Source organism: Orcinus orca, unplaced genomic scaffold (assembly GCF_937001465.1).
Source record: "Orcinus orca unplaced genomic scaffold, mOrcOrc1.1 scaffold_61, whole genome shotgun sequence".
In the NCBI taxonomy this organism is placed as follows: domain Eukaryota; kingdom Metazoa; phylum Chordata; class Mammalia; order Artiodactyla; family Delphinidae; genus Orcinus; species Orcinus orca.
Window position 1 is genome coordinate 777,948 of NW_026044106.1, and position 19,932 is coordinate 797,879.

A 19,932-nucleotide genomic window follows, 5' to 3' on the forward strand; every position below is an offset into this window, starting at 1 on the left:
AATTCGTCTTCCTGATTGGAAATTAGAGTGACATGTGTCTGTCTGAACACCTAGGACTTGTCTCTCATTGTTCCTCATCCTTCCGCTTCATCCTCTGGACAAATTCCAAACTGTACGCAACAGGATGTTGACAGTGCTGACCTCTCCAAGTGGGGAGACTGTTAGTAAAGACGCTGGAGGGGTGAACCCGAGCACCAGGAGATGAGGAGATGAGATGCCTTTTCCAAACTCTTCCCGATCAGACGGTATACCATCCTCTGGGTGTGACAGACATGTTTTAGCAGTAGGAAGAGTCCCATTCATGTAAGGAGAACACCAGGGCTTTTTCAAAATCAGTGTCTCCCCGAAACCCAAACTGGGGAATTTTTTAAGCTACGGCTACACATATGTTCATTAAGGGCCTTGGGAAGTAGGCAGAGTCCAAACTTTAGATGATTGAAGTCTTCAGGGTCAGAAGCACTCACCACCAGCTTCCCTTAGGTTACACTTTAACTGTCATTGATAGATGATGTCAATAAAAATATCTATTCTTTTTCAGATTATTTCCCCTTATAGGTTATTGCAAAATGTTGAGTGTAGTTCCCTGTGCTATACAGTAGTTCCTTGTTGATGATCTATTTTATACATAGCAGTGTGTATGTGTTAATCCCAAACTGTTAATTTATCCCTCCTCCCACCTTTCCCCTTTGGTAATAATAAATTATAAGATTTTATACTTCTCAGAAATGGGGGAGCTGAAAGAGAGGTATCATTTTCAATGGAAAAGCATTTAAAACAAGATTGAAGCTTTAACCAAGATTATTAGATGTACATCCTTGGAAAGAAATCACTTCGTTTCTCTAATATTGACCTGACAAATAAGACAAACCTTTTCACTGAACTTGCTTATAATAAAGTGATGGAAATATCAAATGGAAGTGTTAGAAACATCTTATTTTACCCGAGCGTTATACACTGTTCTATGTTAACTACAGTTTGGCTCACACATCTGTTCATTGAGGTTACAATAGTCTCAATTTCTGTTACTGATCCTCCAGAGTGGACCCCAACAAGTGTTCCCCTGCCCAGTGTCATTGGGGCCAACAGATCGAGACTGAGTTTGGTTCACAAGCAAAGGAAGCTTTATATTTTGATCAGAGAATGGAGAGGTGAGAGCATGCACTACCCCGTGGGCTGTGGGCTGGGCTGCTGTGTAGAGATCCTGTCAGAGTCAGTGGGAGGGAGGGGGCGGAGCTCTCGAGGGCCGGGTTGGCTGCAGCTCAGGCTCTATATTGCGGAGTCTGCACTGGGCCCCAGGAGCTGAGGTGTCGACCCAGCCATTCTGCACTAGGAAATCTGGTCTGAAGTGCCGGGTGTGGAACCTCTGCATGCGGGACCCTAGGAGCACATGAAATTAGACAAAGCACAAAGGATAAAAAAGGTTAGACTTGACTTTATTGCCCAGATTCTATTTTTATCTCCCAGGGATTTTTAATGGGCTTTGCTGGGGACAAACCCCTCCTCTGCCTTTTGTCCCGTTCCTCATTCTTGGAGTGCTGAGGGTGCAGACCCTTCTTCTGTAACTGCTGAGTGCTGAGTTGGGAGGCCTCATACCCGGGGGCGAGGGTCAGAGCTTCTCCCCAGCAGCCTCCAGGTGACGTTGATTGTCGCCAGGCCCCCTGCCTCCCTGCTCGTCCACCTGAGCACCAGCATTGGAAGTGTTATAGATTCTAATGACCTTTAAGGTTCCAGGAAAGAGATGTGCAGAGACGCTGTGGGGGCCGGTTTCACCCCGCCCCACATTTGTTCGGCCACCTTAGGCTGACCGTTTCTGCCAGCCTAGATGCTCTGACCAGTAGTCTGCGCTTTCTTCAATTAGGCCCCTGAATTAACGTACAAACAGCACCAGGTGTCAGAGCCCTGCCCGCTCAACTCCCAGACAGTCCAGGGTCAGTGGTGATCAAGGACCATGATGGCCACTGAGTCAACAGCCTTTTGAAGTAAACAGGAGTCCAGCCGGTCTTATTGGCCACCATCATCACGGTGTCTGTAGGCTTTTCTATGGTGACAGTGTGGTATACGGTTCCCCCGCCAAGATTATTAGCTCCCCTCTGGGTGCAGTAAGTCCTGCAAGCAGTAGTCTACTCTTTTGGGACACACTCTTGTTGTTTTATGAGAGAAACTCCAGGTCAAGTGATGTTCACACGAGTCGTCATGGTGCCCTGTTGCCCCCGGTTATCTCTCTGGATGTTGGAGTTGGAGGGCCTCCTCACTCGAGGTTGGTGTGCCCACGGAGCGAACCCTGCAACTTCAGGGCATGGTTGGTGGTTAGGATCACCACATGGGGTCCTTTTCCCTTAGGAGGGAGGTGGCCTTTTGGGCTGCTGATTTCCAGGTTTTTAGATACCGCCAGTATCTTGGCCAGATGTGGCAGTGGGCCAAGCCCCTTGGTGACCATAGTTTATCCTACCTGGATGGCATTCTTGCATTGTTCCATTTCAAGTGGTCCCAGTTTTTGCACTAATTCTCCAATGGCGATTCACCTTTCACCGGGAATGTAAAGGTCAAAGGGTTTAGCTAAATTAGGGAGTTCCAGGGCAAGGGTCTGAATTGACTGCTCTTTCCATTCTTGAAAGGCCACTTCTGGATTCTATTCAAAAGGATCATCATCTTTTCCTTTCAGTGTTTCATATAGAGGCCCAGCTAGTAGACTGTAGTTAGGGATCCAGAAGCAGCAAACCCTGGCCTCCCCAGGAACCCCTAAGCTGTCTTCTAGTTTTAGAAAGGGGTAAGGCTGCAAATGGTTTCTTCCCTTTCCTGGGATGGGCTTCTCCGACCTTCTGTGAGAATGAAGCCCAGGCAGGTCACCGCAGTCTGTGATATTTGAGCTTTTTCTTGGACAACTTCTATCCTTTATTGGCTTGGTAGTTCAGAGGCCTCCTTAGTAGGGCTGGCGATCAGAATGTCGTCTGCGTACTGAAGGAGGATTTTCTTTTCCAGAGGTAGAACTTTTAGGTCTTTAGCTAAGCTTTCCCCAAAGATGGTGTGGGAATTTTTGCACCCTTGGGGCAAGACGGCCCGGAAGTATTGTTTTAGTTGTACGTTGAGTCCTGCCACTCACAAGCCAAAATTTCTTGTGACTCTGGGACTAATGGAATACAAAAGAAGGCATCATTGAAGACTAATACAGAATACCATGTCCTGGTGGTTGGTAGAATGACCAGCAGGGTGTAGGAATTAGGAGCAGCTGGAGGTATATCCTCGGTGGCTTCACTGACTGTCCTGACATCCTTTACCAGGTCCCCAGCAGCCCATGGGGCTCTCGTGGTCAGACCAATCCCAGAATATGGAGCTCACCTGGGCAGGTACCCCACCCCCACCCCAGCCCACGGGGCTCTTGTGGTCAGGCCCCTCCCAGGATACAGAGCTACCCTTGCAGGTACCATGGCAGGGCTGGGCACACAGGAACTGTGTACATAGCCCTCATTGCAGAGCACCCCCAGCTCACCTGTCGCTCAGAGCTGACACAGAGCACCTCAGAGCAGGACTTGAACTAACAAACAGCAGCTGCGACAGGTCTGTGACCCTGGGCATCACTCTGTGCGGCCTCCCTCCACCTGGTCTTCCAGAGACTTCCACTGCACCCGGGGCACCAGGCCTCTGTCTCCAACCACCACCCACCCCTCCTCTCCCTGACTCCTGGGTTCCTCTCATTAGGAGAGGGTTTTCTTGAAGTTGTCTCCCACTCATGGGCCAGATAAAATGATTAGAAAACAAGCCAAAGCTGCAGCCCCTTGTCTATCCTGACTCTCAGGAGCCCACACCTGTTCCTTGGACCTGGCCAGTTCAGCAAGTTCCATTTTCTGCAACTGTGAGCCCCTGAGGGGTGATGATTGGCTGACCTGGGCAGCCTTACCGTGCCGGCCAGCCCTCCCCAGGTGTGCCTGGGTTGAGATCAATATAAATACCACTCCAGGCAGCAAGAGCCCCTGCAGCCGTGCCTGACGCCATTTTCTCTGCCCTGTCAGCAGTCTCGGGGCTGGGCTGGTGGGAGGGAGTGAGAGGCCACGGCTTTGTGGGTGGCCCAGTGTGAGTGGGGCTCTGCTGGACTTTCTGCAGCAGTTGCCAGGCTGCCACCTGCTAAAGAAGAGGATGTGTCACCCATACCTGCTGCTGGAATTTCTCCCTGGGCAGAGGTGAGGAAGGAAAAAAGCAGTGGGGGCAGGGACAGGACGGGTATCTCAGGCAGGGAAATGGAAATCTTCCAGAAGAGCACCCAGGGCCAGGACCATCCTGGCTGGCCTGCAGGCACCAAGTCGGCCGGCATGCTGTCACTCGTGTGGCTCTATGGCCCTTCCTCTAGGCTTTCAAGTCCTTGTATATATTCAGGTGTTTTACCTGGGACGGGTGGGAATAGTTCAGCAGCAACTGGCCTGGGGCTCAGCTCACGTTTACTCACAGATGCCTCGGCACGGTGCCCCAGCTTTGCAATGAGGACGCTTGTTGCGTGGGGGCTGCTGGCTGAATGGGAGACGATTCCCCACCACTGGCCAACTTCAGAATTGTTTACAACTGGAGCAAGTGCCCTGATACGGTTTTCCTCTGTGGAACTGGTGGGTTCTGTGTTTTTTTTCTCTTTTTCGTTTTTGGTTCAAGGTAGATTTTATTCCTCTTTTTTGTATTTACAGATATAAGCATGGAAATAATTTATTCATATAAATACATGTATGTGAAGGGAATAATTGTTTTTACTGTTTTATTTTTTAAATTTTATTTCTTTTTAATTTTGAATTTTATTTTATATTTTTATACAGCAGGTTCTTATTGGTTATCTATTTTATACATATAAATGTATACATGCCAATCCCAGTCTCTCAACTCCTCCCACCACCACCCCCCCAACAGCTTTCCCCCTTGTTGTCCATACGTTTGTTGTCTACATCTGTTGCTCTATTTATGCCTTGCAAAATGGTTAATCTGTACAGTTTTTCTAGGTTCCACATATATGCATGAATATACAAGATTTGTTTTTCTCTTTCTGACTTACTTCACTCTGTATGACAGTCTCTAGATCCATCGACGTCTCTACAAATGACCCAATTTCATTCCTTTTCATGGCTTAGTAATATTCCATTTTATATATGTACCACAGCTTTATGCATTCGTCTGTCTGTGGGCATTTAGGTTGCTTCCATTACCTCGATATTGTAAAGAGTGAGGCAATGAACATTGCGGTGAATGTCTCTTTTTGATTTATGGTTTTGTCTGGGTATATGTCCAGTACTGGGATTGCTGTATCATATGGTAATTCTATTGTTAGTTTCTTAAGAAACTCCATATTGTTCTCCATAGTGACTGTATCAATTTATATTCCCAACAATAGTGGAAGAGGGTTCCTTTTCTCCACACCCTTTCCAGCATTTTTTGTTTGTAGATTTTCTGATGATGCCCATTCTATCAGGTGTGAGGTGATACCTCATTGTGGAGTCCATTTTGTTGAGCAAGGGGTAGGTCTTGTCTATTACATATTTGGCTGATGGAACGGTATCTGTGCTAAATTCAAACTCTGGTTTTATGCAGCACCCCAACTCACCTTCCCCCTTAAGCAAGCATAAGTTGGTTTTCTAAACTTGAGACCCTGTTCTGTTTTGTAACTCAGTTCATGTGTAGCCAAGTTCACATTCCGTGTATTAGTGATACCTTATGATGTTTCTTTTTCTGTGTCACTTTTTTCACTTAGAATCACTGTGCCTCAATCCACTCATTATGCTGGTACGGGCCTGGTGACATAGTTTTCATTGCTGAGAGGTATTCTGTTGTACGTAAGTACCGCAACTTCTTTATCCATTATTTGCTATCTGGCATATTTAACTTGTGCTACAGAAGAGGTTCCTGTAAACAGAGCCGTCCCAAATTTTGGGGTGGCTGTGTCTTTTTGAATTTAATTTGCCTAAGCTATAGGACCATAAGTGGAAGTGCCCTAGGCTCTGTTGCTTTGTTTTTTAGATGTTTCAGGAAACACCATACACTTCTCCCGAGTGGCTGTTGGCAATTTACATCCCGCCCATCAGCATAACAAGGCTCCCAGTTCTCCATGGCCTGTCCTGCCTTTCTGGATTTTACACTTTTTTCAGATGGCCCTTTTGACCGGGGGGAAGTGAGACTTCATTGTAGTGCAGATTTCCTTTGCAAGCTTGCTTGGTTGGCCAAAAAGGGCGTATGCGTTTTTTCCTGAATATATTCAGGAAAAAACGCATACGCCCTTTTTGGCCAAGTGCATCATTGTGGACGTTCTGCCTCTTTTCCTATGCTTTAAATGCAATTCCAGTCTACCTCCTGAAATCGGTTTCCTGCAATTCTGCCCCGCTTTCAAGTCCTCTTGGCAGCCTTACTTCAGTATATTTTTGGACGATAGCTGTCATTTATAACTCTGCAGGTTTGTGAATTACAGTGCCCCTGAGCTCCTTTCTTCAACTCGCTTTCTTGTGAGCTGGCCGCAACACCGCAGGATTGCTTCAGGCCCTAATCTGGTTCCGGCACGGCATGCTGAGCCTTTGGTTAATTCCATTTCCTGGTGGGAAATGAGAGTGAAATTTGCCCGTCCAGTCACCTCCAGCTAGTCTCTCATTGGTTCTCCCTATTCCTGTTCATCTTCCGCAGAAATTGCAAACTGGGCCAAACAGGAGGTTAAAGGCACTGACTCTCCAAGTCGGGAGAGTGTTTGTAAAGCGTCTGGAACGTTGCACCCGAGTACCAGGGGACGAGAACTGAGACATATTTGAACACGTCTCCCGATCACACGGTTGATCATACTCTGGGTTCCACATGCATGTTTTAGCTGAAGGAAGAATCCCTTAAACCTGGAGAGTTGAGACCCGTGGAATGAGTACCATGCAATATGACTTCAAAGGGTCTTCATTTGCTCACCGAACCTCTCCAATCCTATCACTGCTGCGTTTATGCCCCTGTACACATGCTTGATTCTCTTTCGGAGACATAGCAATCCATAGGTTTTAAGATACTTACTAGTCAGGTACATTCTTAGGCGTTTAATATGGGGTGTTGTGTCCATTTCGTTGAGCAAGGAGTAGCTCTTGTCTATTACATATCTGGCATAAGGAACTTTATCTGTGCTCATTTCAATCTCTGGTTTTATGCAGCACCCCAACTCACCTTTCCCCTTAAGCAAGCATAAGTTGGTTTTCTACATTTGAGACCCTGTTCTGTTTTGTAATTCAGTTCCTGTGTAGCCAAGTTTACATTCCGTGTATTAGTGATATCTTATGATGTTTCTTTTTCTGTGTGACTTATTTCAGTTAGAATCATCATACCTGAATCCACTCATTATGCTGCTATGGGCCTGATGACATAGATTTCATTGCCGAGTGATATTGCATTGTATGTAAGTACCAGAACTTCTTTATCCATTTTTCGCTTTCTGCGATATTGAACTTGTACCGTAAACGAGGTTCTTGTAAACAGAGCCATCCCAAACTTTGGGGTGGCTGTGTCTTTTTGATTTTAATTTCCCTAAGCTATAGGACCATAAGTGGAAGTGCCCTAGGCTCTGTTGCTTTGTTTTTTAGTTGTTTCAGGAAACACCATACACTTCTCCCCAGTGGTTGTTGGCAATTTACCTCCCGTCCATTAGCATAACAAGGCTCCCAGTTCTCCATGGCCTGTCCTGCCTTTCTGGATTTTACACTTTTTTCAGATGGCCCTTTTGAATGGGGGGCAAGTGAGACTTCATTGTAGTGCAGATTTCCTTTGCAAGCTTGCTTGGTTGGCCGAAAAGGGCGTATGCGTTTTTTCCTGAATATATTCAGGAAAAAACGCATACGCCCTTTTTGGCCAAGTGAATCATTGTTGACGTTCTGCCTCTTTTCCTATGCTTTAAATGCAATTCCAGTCTACCTCCTGAAATCGGTTTCCTGCAATTCTGCCTTGCTTTCAATGCCTCTTCATAGCCTTACCTCAATATATTTTTTGAATATATTTGGCCTTTATAACTCTGCAGGTTTTTGAATTGCAGTGGCCCTTAGCTCCATTTTTCAGCTCTTATTTTTTTGATCTTGCCTCATAACCACAGGATTCCTTCAGGCCCTATTTTTCTTCTGGGGCACCTTGCTGTGCCTTTGGTTTATTCTTCTTACTGATGTGAAATTAGAGAGACATGTGCCCATTGAAACCGCTACAGCTAGTTTCTCACTGGTTCCCCCTATTCCCATTCATCTTCCGCACTAACTGTAGACTGTGCGATACCAGAACTTAAAGGCATTGACTCTCCATGTGGGGATGTTTTTAGTAAAGCAGCTGGAATGTCGATCCGGAGTCCCAGGAGAGGAAAAATGAGGTGCATTTTAGAAACCTTTCCCGATCCTATGGTATACCAGTCGCTGGGTTTCCCAAGCATGGTTTAGCTGTAGGAAGATTCCCTTCAACCTGGAGTGTTGGGACCCTTGGAATGAGTAGCATGAAGTATTGCATTAAACTTTTGGCAGTTGCTCACCAAAGCTCACCAATCCTCTCATCCCCAAGTGTCCAGCCTTATGTCTTATCCAGCTGTGGGTTTACATGTGGTCAATCCAGGTTGCATCACAGCCCCTGAGCGAATTTTGTAAGAATTTTTCTCTCTTTCATTGTTTCTGCGTTTTGTTTTTAAAATTTATTTCTATAATGGGGTTTAGCTCATTTTCACTGCTGTGTTTGTGCCGCTCTGCACACATTTGATTCCCTTATGGAGATATATCAATACATGGGTTTTAAGATTCTTATTACTCAGATATATTTCTCTGCAGTGTATAGGGTGTGTTGAGGCCAGTTCATTGAGCAAGGTGTAGATCTTGTCTAATATCTATTTGGTTTATTGAACGGTATCTGTGCTAATTTCAAACTCTGGTTTTATGCATCACCCCACCTCTCCTTTCCCCTTAAGCTGACATAAGTGTGTTTTCTAAATGTGAGACACTGTTCTGTTCTGTAATTCATTTCTTGTGCAGCCATATTTACCCTCCCTCTATAAGTGATATCTTATGATATGTTTCTTTTTCTGTTTGACTTATTTCAAGTAGTATTATCGGACCTAAATCCACTCTTTATCCTTCTACTAACCTTATTACATTGATTTCATGGTGAAGAGATATTCCATTGTACATAAGTACCACATCTTCTTTATCCATTGTTCTCTTTCCTGGGATATTTAAGGTGTACTGAAGTTGAGGTTCTTGTAAACAGAGTAGCCCTAAACTGTGGTGTGCTTGTGTCTTGTTGATTTTTAGACTTCCCTAGATATACTCCCATGATTGGAAGTGTCCTATGCTCTGTAGCTCTGTTTTTTAGATGATTTAGGAACCACCATACACTTCTCCAGAGTGGCTCTCGGCAGTTCACACACTGCCCATCAGCGTATAAAGGCTCCCTGTTCTCCATGGCCTGTCCTGCATTTCTGGTTTTTACAATTTTTTAGGATGGCCCTTTTGACCGGTGGGAAATGAGACTTCTTTGTTGTGCACATTTGCATTGCTTGCTTGCTTCGTTGCCCATAAAGTGCGTATGCGTTTTTTCCTGGATATAATCAGGAAAAAACGCATACGCCCTTTTGGGTCAACTGCATCATTGTCGAAATTCTGCCGCTTTTCATGTGCTTTAAAGACGAGTCCAATCTATCTCTTGAAATCTGTTTCTTGCAATTCTGTCTTGCATTCAGATCCTCTTCTTTGCCTTACCTCAACATATTTTTGGACGTTAGTTTTCATTTATAACTCTGCAGGTTTGTGAATTGCAGTGACCCTGAGCTCCATTTTTTAAGTTGCTCTTTTGTGAGCTGGCCTCAAACCCGCAGGATTGCTTCAGGCCCTATTTTGGCTCCGGCGAGGCGGGCTGAGCCTTTTTTCAATTCTTATTCTTAATGGGAAATTAGAGTGATATGTGCCCGTCCAAACCCCTACAACTATTCTCTCATTGGTTCCCCCTCTTCCCGTTCATCCTCCTCACAATTTGCAAAATGTGTGAAACAGAAGTTGAAATGTGCTGATTCTCCAAGTGGGGAGATTCTAAGTAACGTGGCTGGAATGGTGAACAGGAGCACCAGGAGAGGATAAATGAGCTGCATTTTAGACACATCTCCCGATCACATGGTGTACAGTCCTCTGGGTTTTCCATGCATGTTTTAGCTGTAGGAAGATCCCTTGAACCTGCAGATGTGGGACCCATTGAATGGGTACCAGGTAGTATTACTTTAAAGGGTGTGCATTTCCTCACCCAACCTCACATTTCTCTTAGTGCAAACAGTTTCCAGCCTTATGTCTCATCCTGCTGTGGGTCTAGATGTGTTCAATCCATGTTGCATCACCGTCCCTGAGGAAAAGTTGTAAGAGGTTTTCTCTGTCTCTCTGTCGTTTATTTTTTCAATTTATTACTATATTGGTTACAGCTGATTTTCAAAGCTCTGTTTCTTGCTGCTGTACATCCACTTGATTCACGTACAGAGAGACATCAGTAAATTCTTTTTCAGATTCTTACCAGTCGTATATATTCTTTTCCGGTGACTTGAGTGTGCTGAGTGCAGTTCTTTCAGCTACCGTGTAGGTCTTGTTGATTATCAGTTTGGTATTTGGAATGGTATCTTTGCTAATTTCAACCTCCTGGATGATGCCTCACCCCTCCCCACCTTTCCCGTTTAGCAGCCTTATGCGTGTTTTCTACATATTTGACTATGTTTTTGTTTTGTAATTTATTTCATGTGTAGCCATTTTGGATTCCACCTTTAAGTGATATCTTATGATATGTGTCTTTTTCTTTTTGAATTATGTCACTTAGAATGATCATACGTAACTCCTCCAGAGTTGTTACAACTGGCCATATTTCATTGATTTCCAGGCTGAATAATATTCCACTCTACCTAAGTACCACATCTCTATCCATTTTTTCTCTCCAGAGACATTTAAGTTATATCCTAGTCGAGGATCTTTTAAACAGAGAGGGGGTAAACATTGGGGTGCCTGTGTCCTCTCGATTTTTGTTTTTCCCAAGATATACGCCCATGAGTGCAAGTGCCCTATGCTCTGTAGCTCATTTTTTAGATGCTTTAGTAAACACAATACACTTCTCCAGAATGGCCGTTGGCAATATACATTTCCACTATAAGTCTCACAGGGCTCCCTCTTCTCCTTGCCCTGTCCTGCATTTCTGTTGTTTATGCTTTATGAGGATGGCTCTTCTGACTGATGCGAAGTGATATCTTTTGTAGTATTGACTTCCAGTGCCCACCTCTTTGGTTGGCTAAAAAAGTGTATGCCCTTTTCTTGAATATATACAGAAAAAAACGCATACACCCTTTTTGGCCAACTGCAATGTTGGCAATGTTGGCAATGTTCAGCTCCTTTTCTTGTGCTTAATGGCGAGTCCTTTCTACCTCCTCAAATCCCTTTCCTGCCATTCTCCCTTGCTTACAAGTCCTTTTCTCTGACTTTCCTCAAGACATTTTTCAGTGATAGATATTTTCAACTCTGCAGTTTCGTGAATTTTACTGCCCCTGAGTTCCATTGTTCAACTTGTGTTTATGGGAACTGGTCACAAAGCAGTGGGATTTCCTCAAGCCCTATACTGTTTCCATGGGCAACCCTAGCCTTTGGTCAATTCGTCTTCCTGATTGGAAATTAGAGTGACATGTGCCTGTCTGAACACCTAGGACTTGTCTCTCATTGTTCCTCATCCTTCCGCTTCATCCTCTGGACAAATTCCAAACTGTACGCAACAGGATGTTGACAGTGCTGACCTCTCCAAGTGGGGAGACTGTTAGTAAAGACGCCGGAGGGGTGAACCCGAGCACCAGGAGATGAGGAGATGAGATGCCTTTTCCAAACTCTTCCCGATCAGACGGTATACCATCCTCTGGGTGTGACAGACATGTTTTAGCAGTAGGAAGAGTCCCATTCATGTAAGGAGAACACCAGGGCTTTTTCAAAATCAGTGTCTCCCCGAAACCCAAACTGGGGAATTTTTTAAGCTACGGCTACACATATGTTCATTAAGGGCCTTGGGAAGTAGGCAGAGTCCAAACTTTAGATGATTGAAGTCTTCAGGGTCCGAAGCACTCACCACCAGCTTCCCTTAGGTTACACTTTAACTGTCATTGATAGATGATGTCAATAAAAATATCTATCCTTTTTCAGATTATTTCCCCTTATAGGTTATTGCAAAATGTTGAGTGTAGTTCCCTGTGCTATACAGTAGTTCCTTGTTGATGATCTATTTTATACATAGCAGTGTGTATGTGTTAATCCCAAACTGTTAATTTATCCCTCCTCCCACCTTTCCCCTTTGGTAATAATAAATTATAAGATTTTATACTTCTCAGAAATGGGGGAGCTGAAAGAGCGGTATCATTTTCAATGGAAAAGCATTTAAAACAAGATTGAAGCTTTAACCAAGATTATTAGATGTACATCCTTGGAAAGAAATCACTTCGTTTCTCTAATATTGACCTGACAAATAAGACAAACCTTTTCACTGAACTTGCTTATAATAAAGTGATGGAAATATCAAATGGAAGTGTTAGAAACATCTTATTTTACCCGAGCCTTATACACTGTTCTATGTTAACTACAGTTTGGCTCACACATCTGTTCATTGAGGTTACAATAGTCTCAATTTCTGTTACTGATCCTCCAGAGTGGACCCCAACAAGTGTCCCCCTGCCCAGTGTCATTGGGGCCAACAGATCGAGACTGAGTTTGGTTCACAAGCAAAGGAAACTTTATATTTTGATCAGAGAATGGAGAGGTGAGAGCATGCACTACCCCGTGGGCTGTGGGCTGGGCTGCTGTGTAGAGATCCTGTCAGAGTCAGTAGGAGGGAGGGGGCGGAGCTCTCGAGGGCCGGGTTGGCTGCAGCTCAGGCTCTATATCGCGGAGTCTGCACTGGGCCCCAGGAGCTGAGGTGTCGTCCCAGCCATTCTGCACTAGGAAATCTGGTCTGAAGTGCCGGGTGTGGAACCTCTGCATGCGGGACCCTAGGAGCACATGAAATTAGACAAAGCACAAAGGATAAAAAAGGTTAGACTTGACTTTATTGCCCAGATTCTATTTTTATCTCCCAGGGATTTTTAATGGGCTTTGCTGGGGACAAACCCCTCCTCTGCCTTTTGTCCCGTTCCTCATTCTTGGAGTGCTGAGGGTGCAGACCCTTCTTCTGTAACTGCTGAGTGCTGAGTTGGGAGCCCTCATACACGGGGGCGAGGGTCAGAGCTTCTCCCCAGCAGCCTCCAGGTGACGTTGATTGTCCCCAGGCCCCCTGCCTCCCTGCTCGTCCACCTGAGCACCAGCATTGGAAGTGTTATAGATTCTAATGACCTTTAAGGGTCCAGGAAAGAGATGTGCAGAGACGCTGTGGGGGCCGGTTTCACCCCGCCCCACATTTGTTTGGCCACCTTAGGCTGACCGTTTCTGCCAGCCTAGATGCTCTGACCAGTAGTCTGCGCTTTCTTCAATTAGGCCCCTGAATTAACGTACAAACAGCACCAGGTGTCAGAGCCCTGCCCGCTCAACTCCCAGACAGTCCAGGGTCAGTGGTGATCAAGGACCATGATGGCCACTGAGTCAACAGCCTTTTGAAGTAAACAGGAGTCCAGCCGGTCTTATTGGCCACCATCATCACGGTGTCTGTAGGCTTTTCTATGGTGACAGTGTGGTATACGGTTCCCCCGCCAAGATTATTAGCTCCCCTCTGGGTGCAGTAAGTCCTGCAAGCAGTAGTCTACTCTTTTGGGACACACTCTTGTTGTTTTATGAGAGAAACTCCAGGTCAAGTGATGTTCACACGAGTCGTCATGGTGCCCTGTTGCCCCCGGTTATCTCTCTGGATGTTGGAGTTGGAGGGCCTCCTCACTCGAGGTTGGTGTGCCCACGGAGCGAACCCTGCAACTTCAGGGCATGGTTGGTGGTTAGGATCACCACGTGGGGTCCTTTTCCCTTAGGAGGGAGGTGGCCTTTTGGGCTGCTGATTTCCAGGTTTTTAGATACTGCCAGTATCTTGGCCAGATGTGGCAGTGGGCCAAACCCCTTGGTGACCGTAGTTTATCCTACCTGGATGGCATTCTTGCATTGTTCCATTTCAAGTGGTCCCAGTTTTTGCACTAATTCTCCAATGGCGATTCACCTTTCACCGGGAATGTAAAGGTCAAAGGGTTTAGCTAAATTAGGGAGTTCCAGGGCAAGGGTCTGAATTGACTGCTCTTTCCATTCTTGAAAGGCCACTTCTGGATTCTATTCAAAAGGATCATCATCTTTTCCTTTCAGTGTTTCATATAGAGGCCCAGCTAGTAGACTGTAGTTAGGGATCCAGAAGCAGCAAACCCTGGCCTCCCCAGGAACCCCTAAGCTGTCTTCTAGTTTTAGAAAGGGGTAAGGCTGCAAATGGTTTCTTCCCTTTCCTGGGATGGGCTTCTCCGACCTTCTGTGAGAATGAAGCCCAGGCAGGTCACCGCAGTCTGTGATATTTGAGCTTTTTCTTGGACTTCTATCCTTTATTGGCTTGGTAGTTCAGAGGCCTCCTTAGTAGGGCTGGCGATCAGAATGTCGTCTGCGTACTGAAGGAGGATTTCCTTTTCCAGAGGTAGAACTTTTAGGTCTTTAGCTAAGCTTTCCCCAAAGATGGTGTGGGAATTTTTGCACCCTTGGGGCAAGACGGCCCGGAAGTATTGTTTTAGTTGTACGTTGAGTCCTGCCACTCACAAGCCAAAATTTCTTGTGACTCTGGGACTAATGGAATACAAAAGAAGGCATCATTGAAGACTAATACAGAATACCATGTCCTGGTGGTTGGTAGAATGACCAGCAGGGTGTAGGAATTAGGAGCAGCTGGAGGTATATCCTCGGTGGCTTCACTGACTGTCCTGACATCCTTTACCAGGTCCCCAGCAGCCCATGGGGCTCTCGTGGTCAGACCAATCCCAGAATATGGAGCTCACCTGGGCAGGTACCCCACCCCCACCCCAGCCCACGGGGCTCTTGTGGTCAGGCCCCTCCCAGGATACAGAGCTACCCTTGCAGGTACCGTGGCAGGGCTGGGCACACAGGAACTGTGTACATAGCCCTCATTGCAGAGCACCCCCAGCTCACCTGTCGCTCAGAGCTGACACAGAGCACCTCAGAGCAGGACTTGAACTAACAAACAGCAGCTGCGACAGGTCTGTGACCCTGGGCATCACTCTGTGCGGCCTCCCTCCACCTGGTCTTCCAGAGACTTCCACTGCACCCGGGGCACCAGGCCTCTGTCTCCAACCACCACCCACCCCTCCTCTCCCTGACTCCTGGGTTCCTCTCATTAGGAGAGGGTTTTCTTGAAGTTGTCTCCCACTCATGGGCCAGATAAAATGATTAGAAAACAAGCCAAAGCTGCAGCCCCTTGTCTATCCTGACTCTCAGGAGCCCACACCTGTTCCTTGGACCTGGCCGGTTCAGCAAGTTCCATTTTCTGCAACTGTGAGCCCCTGAGGGGTGATGATTGGCTGACCTGGGCAGCCTTACCGTGCCGGCCAGCCCTCCCCAGGTGTGCCTGGGTTGAGATCAATATAAATACCACTCCAGGCAGCAAGAGCCCCTGCAGCCGTGCCTGACGCCATTTTCTCTGCCCTGTCAGCAGTCTCGGGGCTGGGCTGGTGGGAGGGAGTGAGAGGCCACGGCTTTGTGGGTGGCCCAGTGTGAGTGGGGCTCTGCTGGACTTTCTGCAGCAGTTGCCAGGCTGCCACCTGCTAAAGAAGAGGATGTGTCACCCATACCTGCTGCTGGAATTTCTCCCTGGGCAGAGGTGAGGAAGGAAAAAAGCAGTGGGGGCAGGGACAGGACGGGTATCTCAGGCAGGGAAATGGAAATCTTCCAGAAGAGCACCCAGGGCCAGGACCATCCTGGCTGGCCTGCAGGCACCAAGTCGGCCGGCATGCTGTCACTCGTGTGGCTCTATGGCCCTTCCTCTAGGCTTTCAAGTCCTTGTATATATTCAGGTGTTTTACCTGGGACGGGTGGGAATAGTTCAGCAGCAACTGGCCTGGGGCTCAGCTCACGTTTACTCACAGATGCCTCGGCACGGTGCCCCAGCTTTGCAATGAGGACGCTTGTTGCGTGGGGGCTTCTGGCTGAATGGGAGACGATTCCCCACCACTGGCCAACTTCAGAATTGTTTACAACTGGAGCAAGTGCCCTGATACGGTTTTCCTCTGTGGAACTGGTGGGTTCTGTGTTTTTTTTCTCTTTTTCGTTTTTGGTTCAAGGTAGATTTTATTCCTCTTTTTTGTATTTACAGATATAAGCATGGAAATAATTTATTCATATAAATACATGTATGTGAAGGGAATAATTGTTTTTACTGTTTTATTTTTTAAATTTTATTTCTTTCTAATTTTGAATTTTATTTTATATTTTTATACAGCAGGTTCTTATTGGTTATCTATTTTATACATATAAATGTATACATGCCAATCCCAGTCTCTCAACTCCTCCCACCACCACCCCCCCAACAGCTTTCCCCCTTGTTGTCCATACGTTTGTTGTCTACATCTGTTGCTCTATTTATGCCTTGCAAAATGGTTAATCTGTACAGTTTTTCTAGGTTCCACATATATGCATGAATATACAAGATTTGTTTTTCTCTTTCTGACTTACTTCACTCTGTATGACAGTCTCTAGATCCATCGACGTCTCTACAAATGACCCAATTTCATTCCTTTTCATGGCTTAGTAATATTCCATTTTATATATGTACCACAGCTTTATGCATTCGTCTGTCTGTGGGCATTTAGGTTGCTTCCATTACCTCGATATTGTAAAGAGTGAGGCAATGAACATTGCGGTGAATGTCTCTTTTTGATTTATGGTTTTGTCTGGGTATATGTCCAGTACTGGGATTGCTGTATCATATGGTAATTCTATTGTTAGTTTCTTAAGAAACTCCATATTGTTCTCCATAGTGACTGTATCAATTTATATTCCCAACAATAGTGGAAGAGGGTTCCTTTTCTCCACACCCTTTCCAGCATTTTTTGTTTGTAGATTTTCTGATGATGCCCATTCTATCAGGTGTGAGGTGATACCTCATTGTGGAGTCCATTTTGTTGAGCAAGGGGTAGGTCTTGTCTATTACATATTTGGCTGATGGAACGGTATCTGTGCTAAATTCAAACTCTGGTTTTATGCAGCACCCCAACTCACCTTCCCCCTTAAGCAAGCATAAGTTGGTTTTCTAAACTTGAGACCCTGTTCTGTTTTGTAACTCAGTTCATGTGTAGCCAAGTTCACATTCCGTGTATTAGTGATACCTTATGATGTTTCTTTTTCTGTGTCACTTTTTTCACTTAGAATCACCGTGCCTCAATCCACTCATTATGCTGGTACGGGCCTGGTGACATAGTTTTCATTGCTGAGAGGTATTCTGTTGTACGTAAGTACCGCAACTTCTTTATCCATTATTTGCTATCTGGCATATTTAACTTGTGCTACAGAAGAGGTTCCTGTAAACAGAGCCGTCCCAAATTTTGGGGTGGCTGTGTCTTTTTGAATTTAATTTGCCTAAGCTATAGGACCATAAGTGGAAGTGCCCTAGGCTCTGTTGCTTTGTTTTTTAGATGTTTCAGGAAACACCATACACTTCTCCCGAGTGGCTGTTGGCAATTTACATCCCGCCCATCAGCATAACAAGGCTCCCAGTTCTCCATGGCCTGTCCTGCCTTTCTGGATTTTACACATTTTTCAGATGGCCCTTTTGACCGGGGGAAGTGAGACTTCATTGTAGTGCAGATTTCCTTTGCAAGCTTGCTTGTTTGGCCAAAAAGGGCATATGCGTTTTTTCCTGAATATATTCAGGAGAAAATGCATATGCCCTTTTTGGCCAAGTGCATCATTGTGGACGTTCTGCCTCTTTTCCTATGCTTTAAATGCAATTCCAGTCTACCTCCTGAAATCGGTTTCCTGCAATTCTGCCCTGCTTTCAAGTCCTCTTGGCAGCCTTACTTCAGTATATTTTTGGACGATAGCTGTCATTTATAACTCTGCAGGTTTGTGAATTACAGTGCCCCTGAGCTCCTTTCTTCAACTCGCTTTCTTGTGAGCTGGCCGCAACACCGCAGGATTGCTTCAGGCCCTAATCTGGTTCCGGCACAGCACGCTGAGCCTTTGGTTAATTCCTCTTCATGGTGGGAAATGAGAGTTAAATTTGCCCATCCAGACACCTCCAGCTAGTCTCTCATTGGTTCTCCCTATTCCTGTTCATCTTCCGCAGAAATTGCAAACTGGGCCAAACAGGAGGTTAAAGGCACTGACTCTCCAAGTTGGGAGAGTGTTAGTAAAGCGTCTGGAATGTTGCACTTGAGTACCAGGGGACAAGAACTGAGACATATTGGAACACGTCTCCCGATCACACGGTTGATCATACTCTGGGTTCCACATGCATGTTTTAGCTGAATGAAGAATCCGTTAAACCTGGAGAGTTGAGACCCGTGGAGTGGGTACCACGCAATATGACTTCAAAAGGTCTTCATTTGCTCACCGAACCTCTCCAAACCTATCACTCCTGCGTTTATGCCCCTGTACACACGCTTGATTCTCTTTCGGAGACATAGCAATCCATAGGTTTTAAGATACTTCCTAGTCAGGTACATTCTTAGGCGTTTAATATGGGGTGTTGAGTGCATTTCGTTGAGCAAGGAATAGCTCTTGTCTATTACATATTTGGCTTAAGGAACTTTATCTGTGCTCATTTCAAATCTGGTTTTATGCAGCACCACAACTCCCCTTTCCCCTTAAGCAAGCATAAGTTGGTTTTCGAAATTTGAGACCCTGTTCTGTTTTGTAATCCAGTTCCTGTGTAGCCAAGTTTACATTCCGTGTATTAGTGATATCTTATGATGTTTCTTTTTCTGTGTGACTTATTTCATTGAGAATCATTATACCTGAATCCACTCATTATGCTGTTACGGGCCTGATGACATAGATTTCATTGCTGAGTGATATTGCATTGTACGTAAGTACCACAACTTCTTTATCCATTTTTCACTCTCTGCGATATTGAACTTGTACCGTAAACGAGGTTTTTGTAAACAGAGCCGTCCCAAACTTTGGGGTGGCTGTGTCTGTTTGATTTTAATTTCCCTAAGCTATAGGACCATAAGTGGAAGTGCCCTAGGCTCTGTTGCTCTGTTTTTTAGATGTTTCAGGAAACACCATACACTTCTCCCGAGTGGCTGTTGGCAATTTACATCCCGCCCATCAGCATAACAAGGCTCCCAGTTCTCCATGGCCTGTCCTGCCTTTCTGGATTTTACACTTTTTTCAGATGGCCCTTTTGACCGGGGGGAAGTGCGACTTCATTGTAGTTCAGATTTCCTTTGCAAGCTTGCTTGGTTGGCCAAAAAGGGCGTATGCGTTTTTTCCTGAATATATTCAGGAAAAAACGCATACGCCCTTTTTGGCCAAGTGCATCATTGTGGACGTTCTGCCTCTTTTCCTATGCTTTCAATGCAATTCCAGTCTACCTCCTGAAATCGGTTGCCTGCAATTCTGCCCCGCTTTCAAGTCCTCTTGGCAGCCTTACTTCAGTATATTTTTGGACGATAGCTGTCATTTATAACTCTGCAGGTTTGTGAATTACAGTGCCCCTGAGCTCCTTTCTTCAACTCGCTTTCTTGTGAGCTGGCCGCAACACCGCAGGATTGCTTCAGTCCCTAATCTGGTTCCGGCACGGCACGCTGAGCCTTTGGTTAATTCCTCTTCCTGGTGGGAAATGAGAGTTAAATTTGCCCGTCCAGACACCTCCAGCTAGTCTCTCATTGGTTCTCCCTATTCCTGTTCATCTTCCGCAGAAATTGCAAACTGGGCCAAACAGGAGGTTAAAGGCACTGACTCTCCAAGTCGGGAGAGTGTTAGTAAAGCATCTGGAATGTTGCACCCGAGTACCAGGGGACGA

The 19,932-nt window shown here is 45.7% G+C and overlaps 1 long non-coding RNA gene across 1 annotated transcript in view; it reads left to right on the top strand.

Moving 5' to 3' along the window:
* The first annotated feature begins 12,678 nt into the window (after positions 1-12,678).
* LOC125963368 (uncharacterized) overlaps positions 12,679-19,932 on the top strand; it is a 441,676-nt gene continuing 434,422 nt past the window's right edge. The window contains exon 1 of the long non-coding RNA XR_007475234.1: positions 12,679-12,762. This is a non-coding gene — a long non-coding RNA (uncharacterized LOC125963368). The remainder of the gene's footprint in view (positions 12,763-19,932) is intronic.